Below are 20,006 nucleotides of genomic sequence, written 5' to 3'. Positions count from 1 at the left end.
AATTTGTCAACAATACAAGGTGCATTTCTTCATGCCAGTGGCTGAAAGTGTTCTACCCGGGACTTCCAAGAAAGACTTTTCATTGAAACCTCTTAACCAACTGATTCCAAAAACATCAAAGTCATGATTTTCCAGAACCAAGCCACATATAAAAGACACGTTAAACAGAGTAGTCATTCAAGAGTCATTTCTGCCTTCATAAAAATAAGACAGCAATCCAGATTTTTTCTCAGACCAAAAAGAAAGGATTACTAGAAACAGTTCTGGAACTCTCCAGCCTCAACAAGAATGCTTGAAAGCAAAATCTTAGGATACTTCACTTGAGACGTTGGTTCTCCTTTTTCACCAGTGTATGTTTGAACACCTAACTTTGGAGCTGAATGATGCCTAATGGCGCCTGCTGATTTTCAAACATTACAGAAGATTTCTGAGTTTCCAAGTGAAACAACCATCACTTCCAAACTGCAATTCTGTGAAAGTGGACAAATGCACCCAAAGTGCTTGAAAAGTGCTCAACTCTGGCAGTGTCAGCTCTCAAACTAAAGGTTAGTCACAGCTATCCCTGCACACTCTCAGGAACAATACCCCAGGCATCTTTCCATGACCATTCTTTTTTTTCCCTTTCTCCCTTAACCTACCAAGGAGAAATCTGATCTGTTCCTGTCAAAGAATTTCCAATGGCACTCTTGAACTCTGTTCAGAAGAGCTACTCCTCACAGACAAAATAGATGGTGCCCTGTTAACATGGCCAGATCCTCAAAAGTCTTTGCCAACCAGGAATTTTCTTCTATATTTTGAGCCATGTCACAGAGCATTTTGATGGCTCCATTCATTGCGAATTTTCAACAGTTCTTTGAGTGGTCTGTAGAATAAATTCTCAAGAGTTTCCAAAGATGAAGATTTTTGATTCTTGGCTCCCTTAGTTGGTTAAGAATCTCCATTGATTAACTCTGGCTGTTCAACCCAATATAGGTGGGTCACTTAAGATGCTCGTCCCCACAAGTCCTAACAACAGATGCAGTAGATATGAGGAAATGGGGCATATTTGGAAGGTCTAGAGAAGTATTTCACTTCTCAAGTTCACCCCAAATCAGTTTGAAGGAAATGCTGCCAGCAAACTTGGCCTTCAGAGCTTTCAATTAATGACTTTGGGCTCTCTCTACAAACTGTGACTGACACCACAGTCATGAAGCACATCAAAAAACTAAGGACGCATTTATTCCTATCATCTGTGCAAGACGACCAGGTATTTGTGAAATCTGAATTAGTGAGCAGGCCTTGTTTTGTTAGCCCTATACCTTATGGGAGAACATAACCTTACAGTGGAACAACAGAGTTGTGCAGCTGTGGTAGATCAGAAATGGCAAATGAATATTGAGACTTGCTCAGCTGATATAACTCTGCAGTGTTCTGTCCAGGGATCTTATTGTGCCCCAAGAAAATGCATAGCTCTCAGACATTTAGATAACAGACTGAGATGCACTGCTGAGACCTTGGCTGGGATTTCAGTTTTATGCTTTCTCCCACTGCACTGGTACAAAGAATATTGTTGAAGGCAGAAAGAAAGTAGCCAACGCAGTCAATATTCTCTCTCTCTCTGTTCTTACAGAATGCAATATGGTACCATCATTTGCCCTCAGGAAGTATCTGCTCTACCAATAGTTCACAAATCTCCTTCTCTCCTTAGGCAGATTCCATCACAGAGTATGACTTGTGACCTCAGTCCTTAATGCACATCTGTTTGCCATGGAAGTGGTATGTATTATTCCGAAAGCTAACAAATCTACCACCAGGAAGTGGAAGACATTCTCAGTTTGCTATGAGAATAGGAATCTTTTCCCTTTAAATGAGGACCTGCTTTCTCACTGTTTGACAACATATCCTTCCTGTTCTATTTGAACTGTTTTTCTCTGTCAGCATGTCTTTCTTGGAATGTAATTCTGGCATCTAGGACTCCTGTAAACACGTTTTTCTTAAGGATGTTTTTTTCAGACCTTCAAGAAAGAATCCCCGTCCTTTGTAGGACTTGAGTTACTGTAGTAAACAACTGACTGACACCTTCTAAGCTTTCAAATTTGGTTTTCCTGAAGTTTTTCCTGGAAAAAAGGTTTTCCTTGTTAGCTGTCAAACTGGCTGACTAGGTGTACAAGTTGCGAAGTTTCATGTGTCTCTCCCTTATACAGCTAACTATAAGGGAAGGTTAGTTCTGTCTACTCATCTTTCCTTCAAGAGCAAAGATACATCTAACATTGCTCTAAACAAAAAGATTATTTCAGTATCATCAGTTCTACAGAGAAATCTGTACATCTGAGAGATTTATAAAGACAAACTGGAGGTACAGACTTCTAGAGCAAAAGCTATTAGTTACTCTTATAAGCTTAATTTCTTACAGCATTTGTCCAGAATAAGTTGAAGAACTCTGTGGGGGCAAAAAGACTGCTTCTAACTGACTGGTTAGATGTACAGCCTTTTGTATGATACAATAAATACCAGTCTTTGGGGATCTGATAGGTATCACTTTACTATAGGCACAACAACCTAGTTGCCTTCTTTAGAAAAAACAAATTGGTCATCTAGTCATGCTCAGTAGCAGAGCTGATTTAGCCGAACTGATTACCTGGCTGTGACTGATTTTATAACCATCTGGATAGACCAAGCTGATACAAGTATACTTTTATGCACTTGATCTGTTTCAGTGATAGTTAACAAAACTGTACTGCATTTACTTATTTGCTTGATTGAATATTTAATATTTCTGGTCTCTGTCTGCATTGTTTTTCCCACACTCCTACCCAAGTGTTGATGTACTCTTAAAATGGGTTGCTTTGGAATTGCCTGCCCCTGCTCCAAATTGGATTTTGGTCACTCCTCCCATTCCCATCTCATTTGCTCACTCAATTGAGTTCAGTTAGATAATTTGGGAAGGACTACCCCCTCGCTTCTTTGATTTTGGACACTCCTCCCAGTCCCATCTCATCAGCTCAGTCTACTGTGTACAGAAAGAGCATTTGGGAAGGCCATCTCCCTTAGTTTATTAATCTTGAATTATCTTCTGTTTCCTCCCACTCCACCTAAAAAAAAAGATTTTTACACTGTATTCAGCTGCTTTTACTGTAATTGTGTTCTTCCTACTTTATTACCTTATTTTGCTTTGCTGCGTGCTCTTAAGTGTTCAAGTGCTCTTACTCTGCTGCATTTATTACTGGTTGTTAGTAGCCTGATTACATTTATCTGTTATTCTAAGCATCTTTGTTTTGGTTTTAGCACTTGGGCTTCAGGCCAGTTACTTTACATGTAAGAAGGTTTTTGTGGTCTACACTCTCGTGGACAAACCCTTAACAAAACCCTCTCTCCACAAGTCTGCCCAAGTATTCAGAATGCTATGTAACGGGAAATTCCCATCAGTTTCTCCTGCCAGCCTGGTCGATATGGGCATACTGAGACAGTGTAGCAACTCACTCATGTTTACTGACAGCCATCTTCTCCTAACACATAATTCTTCTACATGAGAGGAATGTATCTGCATCAGTAATCTGGAATCCATGCTGTCTCATGCCACTGTCCATACTTCTGACAAAGAGAAGACTGCCCGCACAAACACTACACTAGCGTCACATAGCCAAGCACAACACACACCCACGTATGCAGAGGTCCTAAATAAAAACTTACATAAACAGCAGATACTTCTAAAACACACACACAATCATTCCACACACAACACCAAACACATCACACACAGCAGACAGCTGAACACCTCATTGCTGGTTGCGACATACTAATGGCAGAAGAACTGTATACTGAAAGGCATAACAATGTGGCCAGACTGCTGCACTGGGGCTTGTGCAAACATTACGGTATTAAAGAGGCTGAAAAACACTGGAGACATGAGCCACAAAGCATCATAGAAAATGATGAAGTCTTCATCACATGGGATCATCCATTACCAACAGTTCAAAAGACAGATGTTAGAAAACCAGATGAAGTGGTTCAAGAAAAGAAGGCAAAAGTAGCATTGATCACTGAAATCGCCACACCTAGTGACTATAGTGTCCTGTGCACAAAGAGACACAAAGTTGTAAATATCATGTTTTGCAAGCAGAAACGAGAGCAATATGGAAGAAAGATACCCAGATAGTTTCAATAGTAGTAGGAGCAATGGGTCTTATAAAAAAAGAGTCTACAATCATATTTAGATATGTAACCAATACATGTAACGCCGTACGAATTGCAGGAGGAGTCATTACTGGGCAAGCTGCGGGTGCTACGAAGAGCACTTTTGGCTGACATCAAAGAGTGAAACAATACTAATTTCATGAACTTTAATCATACTTTGACTTAGCAATGGGGTCTATTCCCGTCATGGTATTAGAACACAGAAGATTTGGAGAAATTAAAGAAGGAAGCAGACAACACACCAGTGTCTCACAAACGCAGCCCACAAGGCATAACAATAAACCAACACAGCCCATAAGGCATAACAATAAACCAAACATACTAGTCATTGGTGACTCAATTGTGAGACACACTGATGTCTCCTTCAACAGGCTTGACAAGGAGAAGGTCATGGTCAGTTGTCTGTCAAGTGCCAGAATCTGCCACATCATGCATGCACGTCCCTCCACAACTGGTACAAGTATGACTCTGTCATTGTCCATGTTGGCATGAATGACTTGAGATGCACCTCCCTGGACTACATGAAGACAGACATGATTGAGCTCTCAGAGTACATGCCCCAAGCAGGTATGACCCTACTCCTAAGCAGCATTCTACCTTCACCAAGAATGACACCACAATATCAACAAAAAAAATTGACTTCAACAATTGGCCTAGTTTCTGGTGTCATTCCAAGAGGATCCAGTATCTGTCTGCCTGGGATGACATGGTTGACAGGCCTCGATGCTTTGCCAGAGATGGCCTCAACCTGTCCCCCCTGGGATTCTGGATCTTTGCCACAGCTCTTGCCTTCCCCACTGTGCCTTTTTTAGGCAATGTCCCAAAGACAAATCTTTCAACATAAAAGATCTGTCAAAAAGCAAATTGAAGGTCATGCTGCTTAATGTTAGAAGACTTAACCTGAAAATGAACTCACTGGAGGCTCTCCTCGCACTGGAAGATGCCGATGTCTGTGCAGTCACTAAAACTTGGTTCAGGGTTGCGAAGAGCACCCCTGCCTTACCAGGCTATACCGCATTCCACACATTCCGACCACAAAATGAGTTCAGGAAGACTAAGGGTGGTGGAGTCTCTGTCATCATTAAGGACAGGCACACCGACTGGTTTGCCAGCATGACGCAATGGAACTACTCCAGGTGCAACTGACAGTTGTCAAAGACACCCATCCAAGTTATAGCCAGATATAGACTCCCCTCGATGACTCAGGACACCCACTCCTCCTACCTAGACCTACTTGTCTCCATCAAGGTACCCCCGAACACCCTGATTCTTGGTGACTTCAACTACCCCACCATAGACTGGGTGAATTATTCCTGCACTAATGCGCTCACCCAATGATTCCTTGACTTCATCAATTCTAATGTACTAGACCAGTCTCATCCACCACAAGAGGAGATAACATTCTGATCTTGGTTCTCACTAACATGGGTGACCGCTGCACCATTCCCATAGTATGTCCCTCTGTGGTGAGATCAGCTCATCAGTCTGTCTCATTTTATTTTATTTTACATTTGTTAACCGGGGTTGTCTGACTGTGCCGAAAATTACCTTTTTCAGCAGAGGCCCGGGGAGAAAAGCTCCACAAAGAAAAATTACGGATACATTTAGTTATTTAGACATGATCAGTATACACACAAATTACAAAAGACATGTTTTTACAGTGCTATGCGGCACATCAATAGTTAACAGTGGAGAGAACAAACAAAAAAATATTAATTTAAAAATAAAGGTAATTAATAGATTTGTGGTGGACAGCTGAAATTTGGAACATAGGTAGAATACATACATAGTACACAGGTACAGTAAATACATTGTAGATTAGCCAGTGTTTGTGAGTAAGACTGAAAACTATTATCAAGTACTCTAAATTTAGTATGTATACCTTATCCGCTTTCTCTAGCCTGGGGAGCAATCATGGCACTGCCAACTTTGCTTGAGATGTTGCCTGATGAGGTCTTTAAAGGAGGCTTTGGATGATGTGTTTCGGATGCTAGTGTGGACAGAGCTCCATTTTTTAGCCACTGAACTACTTTACAGGACATCTCCAAAGCTATTGTAGCTGTTGGTGACTTCTAGTAGTAGTTTTCTTGATGATCAAAGAGGCCTTTTGGCTGAGTGATGATGTACTAGGTTTTTGAGGGCAGGACACTTATTGGGGAGGTACCAGATAGAATGACAGAGGCAGAGCTGATTGCAGGTTAGGAGGTTGGGCAGTTCAAGCCAGTGAAGCTGTCTCAAAGCAGTACAGTGATGAGTTCTATATGAGCAATTTACAGCAAAGTGGGCAATTCTGTTATAGCAGGCTTCCATTTTGCTTAGTTCAGTTTTGTTGAGATTAGTCAGAATGGGAGATGCACAGAGTAGGGTGGATAGAAGTTGGGAGCGAGCAATGTCTGATCTTGTGTTGTTGGTAAGAAATGGTTTGATACGGTAGAGTGATCCCAGTTTGGCATGTACTTTTTAAACAGTTAAGTTGAGATGACTATCACATTTTAGGTGGGAGTATATGGTTATTCCCAATAGCTTAGCCTGTGCCACTGGAGCAATTGGAGTAGCATTTGTGGAGTAGATTGCGAATTGACTGTTATCAGTGTTTTTGTTAGAACTGGTTATAATCATAAGCTGAGTTTTCTTTGGATTGAGGATAAGTTGGGCTTTGGTAAGGTAGTTTTCAATGTCAGAGAATGCTAGTTGAGTTGTTTGCAGGAGGATGGGAATGTTTTGTGCAGCACAGATTAAGGTAGTGTCATCTGCATACTGAATGATAGATGCATGCTGTGTGGGGGTATGGAGGTAATTTGCGAAGACTGTGACTAGTAGTGGTCCTAAGATAAACCCTGTGGAACTCCTATAGTTATGGGCAGCTGAGGAGAGAAAGAATTTTCCCATTTCACAGCTTGGTACCAGTCAGTCAAGTAGCTTTGGAACCAGGTAAGAGTGGAATTTGATAGGTGATATTGGTTTAGTTTGTTTAGCAGGATTTGGTGTGAGACTGTGTCAAATGCTTTGGACATATCCAAAAAAAAAAAGAGTCGACACCTGTAGGCCTTCATTTTTGAGATGGTTTACTGTGTCTGTGAAGCAGAGGGGGGCTGTAGTGGTACTATGGGCAGGTCTGAAACCATGCTGAGTAGGTGACAGGATGTTCCTGTCTAGGAGATAGTTTAGCATCTGGGAATGGATGCATTTTTCTAGAATTTTGGCCAGGGGGGAAGAGTAAAGCAATGAGTCTGTAGTTGTTAAGTTCAGTGGAGGTCCCACCTTTATGTATGGGTGTAACATAAGATATTTTCCAGAGTGTGGGCACATAGTTTTCAACAACTGATCTGTTTATGAGAGTGGAGACTGGGATAGCAATAACATCTACTGTGAGTTTCAAGAAATAGCTGGGGAGTAGGTTGGCTGCTGTTGATGAGGTTTTTAGTTTGGAAAGCATGCTTTTGATTGAAGTGGTGGAAACTGTTTTGAGGGTAAAGCTTGTATTAGTGTTATTTGTGTTGGGGGGGGTGTAGTGAGGAAGGAACTGTCCTGTGATACTAAGGATAGAACTGAGTTCACAAAGTGGGAGTTGAAGTGTGTTTCGATGGGAACTTTAGTGTCAGGGGTGGTTGGTTTGGGGGTAGCCTTTTGGGTGGATTTTAGTAGCTGGTTTATATTTTTCCAAAATTTTTGGGGGTTGTGTTGGTATGTAGTTTATACTGTTGTGTAGTAGGATTTTTTTGTCCAGCCTAATGCATTTTTTGCGTAGTTCTTGGTACTTAGTTAGGCTTTGTGTTTCTTTGTTTTTTTTATAGTAAAGCCAGGCAGTGTCTGTTCTTTACTGAACCAAGGGTTTGTAGAGGTTCTAACCTTGATTTTGCACAATGGAACGACAGTGTCTAGGTGTTGTAGAAATGTTTTGTTGAAATATGCTACAGCCTGGTCAAGTGGGAGGGTTTTTTGGGGGTCCAGTCACAGTTACAGAGTAAAGTGTTGAGGACCTCAGGAAAGATTTTTTTTGTGTTTCTAGTGACTATATAGTTAGTGGTTTTGCATATGCTTGTTCTACTACGTATAAAGTATATTATGTTGTGGTCACTTAAGATGTCTGGAAGACTGCCTGTGTGAGGGTACAATGTGGGGTTGTTAGTTAGGACCCAGTCAAGGATGGATTCCCATTTAGATTTTTTATCACATCTAGTTGGAATTTGGACTAGCTGCTGGTAGCCATGGAGACTTATTAGATTACTTGGTGGTTTTGATATACAGGTGAACCAATCTAGGGTGAAGACACCCAGAATAAGGGTTTCTTGTGAGTATGTGGAAGAACACCAAGATAAGAAGTCTTCAAGGCTAGCAGGTGTATTACCAGGTGGAATATAGATCACAATTGTGGTGATTACCTTTTTAGGGTGAAGTTGAAGTTGTGAGATAAGTATGTCCCAATTATTGGGGAAGAGGTAGGAGTTTGGTAACTGACGGACAGTTAAGTTGGACTTGTACAGTAAGGCAGTTCTACCCCCTTTAAGAAGTGGTCTGTCTTGTCTAATGATATTGTAGCCGGTAGGGAGAACTTCTGAGTTAGCTATGTTTTTATTTAGCCAGGTTTCTGTTAAAGCAACTATGTCTGGGGAGTAGTGTGCTATTGTGGCCTAGAGTTCATGTATTTTATTTTTGATACTTCTAATATTAATATTTAGCATTAAAAGATGGTTGGTTTTGCTGCTGTTGTTGATTTGCCCAGGGATGAAGAAAGTGGGAGTGTTATGTTCTGACATGTGTGTTGGAGCAGTTTCTGTTGGACAGGATGGATTTGGGCCTGGGTTGGGGTGGATATCCTCACTTATGGTGAGCCTGGTGTTAAAATGATGATACAGATGTTGGAGTTTGATGAGGAGTGTGAGAAAGTATTGTGTTTTTTTGGAGTAGGCATGAAAGCATATGTGTTTAGTTCTGAATTGGTCCATTATGTGGTTTTTGTGCAATTTTGGGCAGATATTATTATAATGTGTGGTGTCTGTATATGAGAGTACATAATGTAGTGTTGTGCTACTAGGTTTAGGGATATTGCTAGAGTGATAATTTGTGGTGTTGTAAAGAATTATGAGAAGACAGACTAGACTTAGTTGTGTGATAGTCATAGTTATAAAGTTTAAGTTGGTTCTAGGTGGGGGGGTCTGAATAGGAATTATAGGGTTGCACTATATGTGGATGGGGAAGTAGTGTGGGTGATGTAAAAAATGCCTAGTGGGAATGAGAGTGATTGGGAGTATTTTGTGTGGAGCAAGTTGGTGTGGTATAATGTGATATGACTTGAGGAGCTGTGATTGGTGGTGGTGATGTGATGTTGAGCTGTGGGTGTGGCTATTACTATAAATGTAGAGGTAGTGGGAGGGAATAGGGGGCAGGGGAGCGAGGAGAGCCCGAGCGTTAGCAAGGGCGAACAGAGCGGGGCAGAGCCCACCAAGACAAGAGAAAGAAGTAAGTATTACTTTACAAATCTGAACACTTTAAACAAATTCCTGAGGTCTAATGACTTACCAGCAAGCAGAATGCAATTGCTGAAGAGCACTTGTGTCCTGGTGGGAGACTAGAAATTTAAAGATGGCTCCATACGCAGCAGGATTCTAATATGGACTTAGTATTGGGGGAGGGAGATAGCACAAGGGGTGTAAACCAGGTGGAATGCAAAGAAACCAGAGAGGCAATCAGTGGAAATCAGTGAAGGCCTCAGAGGGGGTAAGTAATAATTCAAACTACCTGTAAAGTGAAGGAGAGAAGAGACAGCAACGTTTATTAAGTTTGGGAGTGTGTCTTCACATTGACTTGCTGATTAGTAACCAGTTTGTGCACAGAATAGAGTAGGGAGATACATTAGCAATGACGGGGAATGTATAGAGATGCAAATAAACAGGTGGGCCTCCAAGTGATACAAACTAAGGCAGAAAGCACTGAGAGGGCTGCCTGATGGTTAATTCAGTCACATGGAATCTGAATTAAATGTATACTGTCCATTGGACAGTTAGGATTACTGTACTAGCTGGGAGGGGAGGACACAAGGCTACAACAGTCAGTTTTATTAGCAAGATGAGAACTACTAAGAAATACTGCTAATGTAATAGCTTCACCTTCATAAAACATATAAGTAGAATGCCTGGATGGACTGACCCTGCTCGAGGCTCAAAATGTATATCCTCATTTAGTTTGCAGTACTGATTCCTTCTTATACTGTATGGGTGGAGTGGTAGCCGCAGACTGCAGATTTGCTTGAGTGTGCTCATCAAGCAGAACATAATTGCTGAAGAGAACTTGTGTCCTGGTGGGAGACTAGAAATTTAAAGATTTAATGTTTCTACCCCCCCCGCCATAATCAGGCTAAAAAAACTTCTCAAACGCTGACTACAACCTCCTAAGGGAGGGTATCAGTAGCTTCACACCACCTCCCCCCTTACAGGATGACAACTATGCTGAACAGTATGCCAGTGCAGTATAAAAGCACCTGTACAACTGCATGGACTCAGCCATACCAAACAGAACTAAAAGCTGCTTCTCAAGGAAACACAAACCTATCTGGTGGACATCCTCTATCAACAGGCTTTACAACAAAAGGAAAAAACTGTTGTCCAAAGGTAAAAAGGAACAAATTCCAAACTGGAAAAACTCCCTCCTTAGCCTCAACAAGCAGATTCGATCACTAGTGAAAACCTCCAAAGCCAATTATGAATCAAAACTAGCTTCCAAAACAAAGGGAAACCACAAGGCCTTCTTCAGTTATGTCAGGAACCTCCATGGCAAAGCCCAGGTTAGCTCCAGATTAGTACTTAACGGTATCACTTACACTGATCCTGTTGACTTGGCCAACCTGCTAGCAGATAGGTTCAGCACAAACTTCGCCCCATCCCCCCCTAAAGGGCCATTCAACATCCCTGATACTTGTCCCGCACCTCACACCCCTGTAGATCAAGTGTTAAAGGCCCTATCCAAGGCAAAGAAAACAGCTTCCATGAGACCTGATAGTATCACAGGCTGTACTCTGCAACATCTCCAACAAGAACTAGCTTCGCCATTAAGCACCCTATTCAGCCACAGCCTAAGTACAGGCTTCATTCCAGCAGAGTGGAAAACTGCCATTGTCATCCCTTTGCACAAAGGCGGTGCCACTACTGATCCTGGAAACTACTGCCCCATTAGGTTGACAATTCTGAACTGTAAAGCCGTGGAGTGTATTATTATGGATCTCATAAACAAGGACATAGGCAATCTCCAAACACTTCACCCCACCCATTTCAGATTAGTCAAGGACATATCTTGACTGTTGAATCTGGTTGACTTCTTTGAGACTGTCACCAAGGCCCTGGATGAGGGAAAGTCAGTACATGCAGCTTACCTTGAGTTGGCCAAGGCCTTTGACACAATCCCCCACTCAGGAATCATCAAAAGGGTAACACAACTTGGCGTAAATCCCTATATCATCAGGTGGGTGGCCAAATGGCTCACCAATAGGACCTACAACGTCAAAATAGGCACCTCCATCTCCAACAGCAGACCTGCCACTAGTGGTGTTCCCCAGGGATCTGTCTTGGGACCTTGACTGTTCAGCATCTACTTCTCAGAGGTCCAGGCAAAGACAAAAGGTTTGTGGATGACCAAGTTTGCAGATGACTGTACGTTGGGTGCTGTCATTGACTCCCCCAAATGATGTTAACATACTGCAAAAGAGTCTCACAGCAACAAATGACTGGTGCCAAAGTCATGGCCTTAATCTAAATGTAAAAAAATGTATTATCATACCTTTCGGCAAAATCACGGCCCCTATTGATTACTACATCAACAGCAAATTCCTAGGCACACAACCTGTGGTGAGAGACCTGGGTACTCAGGTTGACAACAATCTCACATTCGACCATCATGTAGTGGCAGTGGTCAGAAAAGCCTTTTACGTGGTTCATATCAGTAAAGGGATTGCATCCAGAAAAAAAGGAGGTTATCACCTCTCTGTACTCCTCCATCATAGGCCAATAATTTAGTATAACGCTCCGTTTGGTATGTACCTCTGCAAACATCTGCACCAACTGAAAAGGCCACAGAAATACCTCACAATGGGAATCCATGGCCTCCAACACCTGTCCTATGTGGACAGGCTCAAATCACTTATCACTCTACTCATTATTGTACAGATTGCTCAGAGGTGATCTGTGTCTCACCTACAAGGCAATCTCAGACCTTGGCCTACTAGAGATGCTCCGTATCTGTAAGTCTAACTCCTCACACATTACCCACTCAAAAGGCCTAAATCTAATATGCAATATCAACAAAACTTGCTGGAGAGAGAGGTTTGTCTCCCAGAGGCTGCCCTGTCTCTGGAATAGACTTCCCATACACTTCAAAGAGAGTACATCCTTGATGAGTGGATGGGAAATCACAAATTATTCCCAGTTGTCCCACCTGTCCCTCATTGACAGGGGTGACAGGTGCTGATTGTGGTCATTAGTCTAGTAACCTCCTACGATCCTATGCATTTATTAAACTTTAAAACATGGATCACCAGTCTAAAGTACAGAAGGTGCTCCGCTACAGAACTTCTTCAGGGTATACCAAATTCAAGCATATTTTTATCAACCTACAGAATTTATGAGGAGCGAGTCACTGGCTGAGTTATTAGTTTTACATATCTGAATAAGGAGTCTGTTGGAGGAGCCCAGCAGTCTGGGATTATTATAGAGGGTGACAAGATCTTTAAGTGTTATAGGCTCTAAGCTTGGCGACAGCCCTTTCCACTTTCTGTTGCCTGAATCATTGTGCTAAATGTTTTTGTGCTCTAGTGTCATTATCAAAACACAGCTGATTAACTACAATCTTTCTAAACTTGTGTATATTATGGAGGACATTCCTTATTTTCTGCTTAGCATTCTGCAGTTGGTCCTCTTCTTGTTCTGTGAGATTTCCCCTGTTCTGCAGTACTTTAACATTTGTCAGTTCCGCTAAGTAATACCTCTTAACCATAACTCCCTTTCATTTCCACCCTATTTTTTTAACTCCACCTTAATTTTGTCCCACTCCCTAGCTATAAGTTTAGAAGTAATTTATATCCTCTCAAATAACTCCTGAATAATCTCCACTACCCACTCCTTAAATTCCTCTCTTTTCAACAGATAGGTCGGAAAGCACCAGTATCTCATTTTTATTTCATGAACCTGTGTTTTTATTTTAGTTATTATTGTTGCATGATCTGCAATAATTATTGGGTGTATATCAATACCTTCAATTAAACGCACATGTTCCTGTGAAATGTAAATTCTGTCTAGTCTAACATAATTTTTATATTTTGGGGAATAATATGTAAATTCACTCTGAACTCCTATTACTGAATTTACATCTTCCATGCCAAATATTTTTATAAATTCCTTCAAAATTCTTCCCTCCTCTGTTATATTTTGTCCTTTCTCTTAAAATGTGTCACTAAATCAATCTAAGGTCCTTAATCTAATCATTCCCCATGTAGGAATGAGAAAAATCACATTCAGTTTTCTTTTTTTCCATGTTCTTTTAATCAGGCTTTTTGTACATTGCAGTGCCTACATTTTTTTTTAAAACTGAACAAGAAAGAGAGAGAGAAAGTAAAAAATCCAGCAGCATCTGTCTACAATCCCCAGAATATCTGAGAAAACTTTATTTTATTGAATGAAAAAAGCACACACCACAAAAATAGTACTATTAAGAAAAAAATACTTTCTCCCCCTCTACCCTTCCCCAAAGCATTTTTCGGAACATTCAGTAGAGCATATACTTAAGAGACCCACAAATTCTGGAAAAGTCCAATATTTCCAGATTTTCTTGTTCTGTCATATTTCACAAATATAATTACTGCATTGTAATCCCACATTAAGTTACTGGTTTTATTACTGTTCACGCCTTCAGCTCCCAAATCCTGTCTCTGCTTCAATTCCAATGTACTCTTGATTCTTCTAGTCAGGTCTCATGCTCTCTTCTTTCTCTCCAACATTTTCCATTGAAACAATGGAAAATGTTTCAAAGGTACAGTCTGCCTGTGGTCTTTATTACCAGAAGAACAAGAAGCAGAATTGCTTTCTGTTTCACAGCTCACTTTTTGTTGGACAAACATTTGTATTTCATCCTTAGTATGTACTTAACTAAAAAATGATCCTGTCCCTCCAGGAAAGAATACCTTAAAGGCAGCTGGGCACAGCAGTTTGAATCAAACACCTGAATCTTAACATTCCCTGAATAGTGGAACAAACTTACTCGTCTTCTGTCTAGTGTACAATGAGTAATCATTCTCCACAAACACTCTTCTGCCTCCCACTTTTTGTATTTTGTCCTTCTGCCACAGTTTTGTCACAATCAAATCCTTATGCTGGCAGGATTGCATCTTTACTATTAAAGGTCTAGGTTGCTTTCTCTTAAGCAGGTCTGGAGCATACACATGATGTGCCCTTTCAACTAACAACTCCTGCTATGGAACAACAGTCCAGTTGCTTATTTGCACTTTCATAAAATTAATGCAGTCTGTTTCTTCCAGTTTCTCTGGTACAGCTGAAAATCTCAGGTTTCTCTATGTGCTCTATCCTCTAATTCTATTATTTTTTTAAACATCTCTTCCTGAGCAGTCTCATATTCAGCCAGCCTTTTCTTCATTTCACCCTCTGATTTTTGCAGCGTTATCATCTCATCTGAATATCTGTTTAAAGCTTCTTCCATTTTTTTCAGTCTTTTGTTGTTTGTGTTGATATACTCCATTGTTTTGCAGCTTTATCATCTCATCTGAATATCTGTTTAAAGCTTATTCCATTTTTTTCAGTCTTTTGTTGTTTGTGTTGATATACTCCATCAGTGTTTTGTTTATTTTACCTAGGTCTGCATGCAGTTGTCTTATATTTTCCTACAGATCACTGGAAGTCATGTCTGGAGGTCGCTTTGCTTTTTGCTAAGCAGCTGTAGAACTTTGCCCAGTCAGTGTTTCTTCCTCATTTCTTGTAGCTGATTTTTTTTCCAGGTGTTCTGCATTTCTTTTTTTTCTAGCATCCAGGCAGTATACTTCCTCGCCAATTACTGAAATGTATCCATAAACATAAAAGACTACTTGCCTTCTCTGTTGTGTTTCTGTTTTCACATATGGAGTGCTGGAGTTAAGCTGTTAATGTGCAGCCATATTCCTGTAACTTCACTTTCAATACATATTTTTGCTTTTACTTTTGACTTCAAATGACTTTCTTATAAATGCAGTAAACAGCGGTGCACAAAATGGTTGCATTTATGTTTCAGACTTTCTAACTTTCTGAAGTTCTTATGTGAATGATGATTTTCTACAAGGATCTCTATGAATCACATTACTGCCTAGATGTGCAAATATCTTTGTTGTCATAAGCAAGTGCGCACAAGCATGAACTAGTTTTGTTCAGCACCAGAACACACATCTGTCTGACTTATATATGCATTTGCATAAACTCAGTGTGCTCTGCAATATGCAAACTCACAGCTACTGGAGTTGCTTATAATCACACTGCAGAAGGTATGGTTCACATGCTAGTTGTTTCACTTTTACACAGTTGCCACAATGTTGATTGCCGACTTTGGGCAAGGATGGCTGTTATCAGAGCACAGGGTGGCTCCTCAAGTTGCTGCCTACAACAGACAAAGATCTTCCTATTCCTGTATGCCAAGAGGTACACAGAAAAGCTGCAGGGAGTGCAAGGAGGCCCATCTCAAAAAATGTAAATTTGGACCAAACTGCCAAAGTAACTGGGCCAGGAGACAGGAATTCCAAAAACTAGTGAGCAATACAAACAATTTCAATGACATGCGAAAAAGTCAGCCCAAGCAGCTTGACCAGTGGGTGACAGAAGTGGAATGGCAACATCCTGAATTATTAACTAATTATCATTACCTTTGCTGTCAATATTGCCATCATATAATTATAAGATTGTTATCCTTCTGTTCTGCTGCTGTTGTATTCCAAACTTTTTATTAAGGAATAGAGGAGTATTTAATTATACTGCTACAGTGTAATGTGATGGCTAACTGTATAAAGTGCAAAGAAAACAGTTTTGTTTCTTTCTTGGTCACTACTGTCTTCACTAGTTTCTGGTATTGTAGCTCTCTGTGAGTAACTGCACACATCATGGCACATGTTTATATGTATTGCTCCATTTTGTTCTCACTTGTCAAGCCAGTGATGACTCAAGGCAGAAAGTGTGTGGGGGGCACTCACATATGCACAAAAAGTGGTACAGCCATAACTGCTCAGCAGATTTTAGTCAACTGTTATTTTTGAATGGGTAGACTTATATCCAGATGCAAGATGTTTGTAGGCATTAGTGTTTGCAAGTGAGAAGGTGGCTTTGTATCATTAAGTGTCTTGGCAGACTTGTACTAGTTACAAAACACTCTTATTCTTACTGACAATGCCTAACCACCCCCATTCTCTTACCTATTTTGTTTTGCACTATAGGAAGACAGTGAACTCAACCATAACACCTACCTCAGGAGGCTACAGTAACTGTTCTCCTGACTTCATATGTCTCTCTTTTCTTTCATTGACTTCAAATGTATCTACCATTATTTACCTTTTTATGAGGTTTATTTACTTCCTATTTTGCAGCAGATCCATAAAAGCCTAGGGCACCCTGGGTGCATCTCTCTGCTACTGTGAGGGACAGATCCCAACCATCTGTACACCTTGGGACTATCTTCTTGGGGAGAAATGATGGTAGCTCCTATGTGGGCAGTACAAGATTTCCTTACCAGTATAAGCAGCCCCAACTGCAGGTAGTAGTGGAGGCTGCAGTTAAGAAGGAACAGAAGTGGTGGAACCTGTACTAGTGCCTACTGCAGGGAATGGAAGGCTCACTTAATTACCAGGTTCCAGATATTGAGCCACATGTGACCTTCCCCTCAACATCAGGGAACGCCTACCCTGACGCTCCTGGGTAAGACTCTAAATGAAAGTCCCCTGGCTAGTAAACTAGCTCCATGGCCTCCTCCTAATCCCCATCACTTTTGTACACACCCTACTGTGTCATACTTATTCATGACATATTGTCTCACATCCTTTCCCATCCAGGTGTCCACCCTCTATCTTCCTCCTCCCTTTGTGAGCAGTGCCTATTATGTCATCATCCACCTGTCTGCCTTTTTTTATGTTTTGTCATATCCCTTAACTCTTCTCAGACATCAGTGCCACTGCTTTCCAATATCCTACCCCCTCCTTCCTTTATACAGTCCAGATAAAAGAGTCTTATCCCCCCCCAAAAAAATAATATACCTTCCTGCTTGCCACCTCCTGCTCTAGCTTAATTTGCCATCCACACCTGCACATTAACGCTGTTTGGTTATCCACTTTGCCAGTGCTGGGCTTATGTCATTATGCCAAAGTATGTCCTGCTTCTTACAATAAAGCCTTGAATTTGTTTTTTCAACATAACTTGCTCCTACACTTTTCTAAAGATCCCAATTCCAGTTGTTTTCTCTCTGTTACTATATTCACTGTTTCTAGTACAGTGGTTTAGAATCCGATTTCAATTTTCCAGTAACTACTTTTTTGGCAACCACCATAATTAGACTCCAAAAGGCCTTATGTCTAGGCAATTCTGATTGTCTATCATAGCTCAAAAAATAATTTCCTTAGTTACATCAATTGGCTCACCCAGTATCTCTAAAAGAGTAGTCTGCAGGGAATCTTTAAAGTCTGCCAACTCATTATAATCCCAGAAAATATATTCCCAATTACCTCTTAATTCCCCATTACATACAGTCTTGAAATAGTAGCACTAGACTGCACTTTTTGATTTACTTACTCAATATACAAAGTTACAACAGACTTTTCTATATTCTTATTTGTCTGTGAATGGCTTCCGCACACCTTACTCTGACCTGCAGAGATAGATAGATATCTGCACAGTTGCTTGGGTGTTTCTTTGTAAACTGCACACATACAAAAAACAGTGCTACTGTACTCAAACATATGCTTTTGCATTCTATACAATGCCACAGTTAGAAGATTCCACTTACATACTTGCGCAGTCAATGACTACACTATTTTTGCACCTTTTTTCTGGATTTGCTAGTAGTTATACAACTCCTTCTCCTCTTCTTATCCGATACTCCTATCTTTCATTTCTCTCCATTTTTCTATATCTGATTTTCTCTTCTATAGGCATTTTTTCTTCTTTCCTTGCACTTTATTTCCTGATTTTCTCATCTATGCCACTTTCTTTTTCTACTCTATTCCTTCTCTCTCCCCCTTCATTTCTTTCTTGTTCGCATGGGTATTTTTTACATTATTGCAGTGTTGTTATTGTTATTACTCAATAGTTTCATTACATTAAGTGTCACACATGCATGTGAATAAGTTTACTTATTGTTATTGCATACTTTTGTCTTTTCATTAAATCTCCACCCCCATTGCGCTATGCTTGAAAATCGATGATTTTTAGATCGGTGCTCCACCTTGATTAGCAAATTCAAATAAAGAATAAACAGACAACAGTGAAAGGAAACGAAAACTCATAACAGTTTTATGTCCCCAGAAAATTTCAGTGGAATGCATGATCATGAACATAATCAACCACAAACGCTGCCACCTTTCAAATGCCCAAATTGGGACATTTTTATGGGCAAAGTGAAATTTTATGGAACAAACCATACACACAGTACAAAGAAGGATAATGGTGAAGTGTTATACTGCTGCCAGAGAGTATGCCCAAAGTCCCCCCCCTCACAGCAGCCTTGCCAGCTCCATGACTGCTACACCAAAGATGTGCGTGCCAGCTCAGCACTTACACAGCACTGAGCTGGCCATACTTGTATGCTTACTGCAGTGAGCCTTGGCTGCCTCCCTCCCCCAAGTTGGGTAAGTTGACATCAGCTGCTGACTGCGATCCTCCTTCTGCAGCCCCTTCACTGACCATGCTGCTTATCGAGCATGGTCGCCTGGAGCATAGTAGAAGCTTTATCCCTCTGCACCACAGGTCTATGTGGACTTCATTTTTTTTGCTAAAAATGAAAGCTCACCGTTGTAGACTTTGACTTGCTTCTGTGCTTTTATAGATAATTTAGGTGTTTCAAATACAGAATTTTTATGCAACTACTAAAGGAAACTCAGGAACAATTTTAATCCTAAAATTTCAGAAAAATTGTCCTTTTTCATCCTCCCCCAATAGTATGGAATTGCCCAAATTGGGACTGTCCTGCGGGATAGGTGGTTAATCCTAACTACACATAAAACATGATACACCCCGCCCACACACACACACACACACACACACCTCTCAACTGTACAGGTTTTCGCAGAATGTCCAGATTTCTGCCTCATATTTTCGGTATGTTCCCCCTAATAGCTGTCCCTTTCTGGCTAATAGCCAAGGATTGGAGTCAGGATAAAATGACATTGAGTTTAAGACTCCACATTCTCCTGAAAATTCAGGCTAATTGCAAAACCTTTTATTCTATCTACTTTCTAAGTTTGTAAGCGCAATATTTAAAATCTTTCCAGATTTGTCCCCCCATCATTTTAGGCTTTGTCCAGATTTTGTGGTCTAAGAGGTTGAGAGGTATGACACACACACACATGCATTTTTTCTGAATACCTCTCAAATGTCCCTGAATTTGCCTCATATTTTTACCCAGCCCCTCAAAAACACTTATTTTTCTGGTTAATCATTGAAAATTATAGTAACTGCTTAACATTCATATTTACTGTTGTCCAGAAAATACATCTTGGTGCAAAATCTGCAGCTCTACTCAGGTACAAACCTGGTACATTAGAATACTATTTAAACGTTTTCTTATTGGATTATTACCTATAGACTAGTGGAAGTGTTTTATTTATAAGCTCA

General features: G+C 40.6%; 1 protein-coding gene across 1 annotated transcript in view; it reads right to left on the bottom strand.

The window, feature by feature from the left end:
• Positions 1 to 20,006, bottom strand: part of PROSER3 (proline and serine rich 3) — a 1,217,796-nt gene that overhangs the window by 1,197,620 nt on the left and 170 nt on the right. The window lies entirely within an intron of this gene.

The sequence above is a fragment of the Protopterus annectens genome, chromosome 8.part0, assembly GCF_019279795.1.
Source record: "Protopterus annectens isolate FY-2018-M chromosome 8.part0, PAN1.0, whole genome shotgun sequence".
NCBI classification, from domain to species: Eukaryota; Metazoa; Chordata; order Ceratodontiformes; family Protopteridae; genus Protopterus; species Protopterus annectens.
Note: the sequence above shows the minus strand (reverse complement) of the source record. Positions and strands in the feature narration are given on the sequence as shown.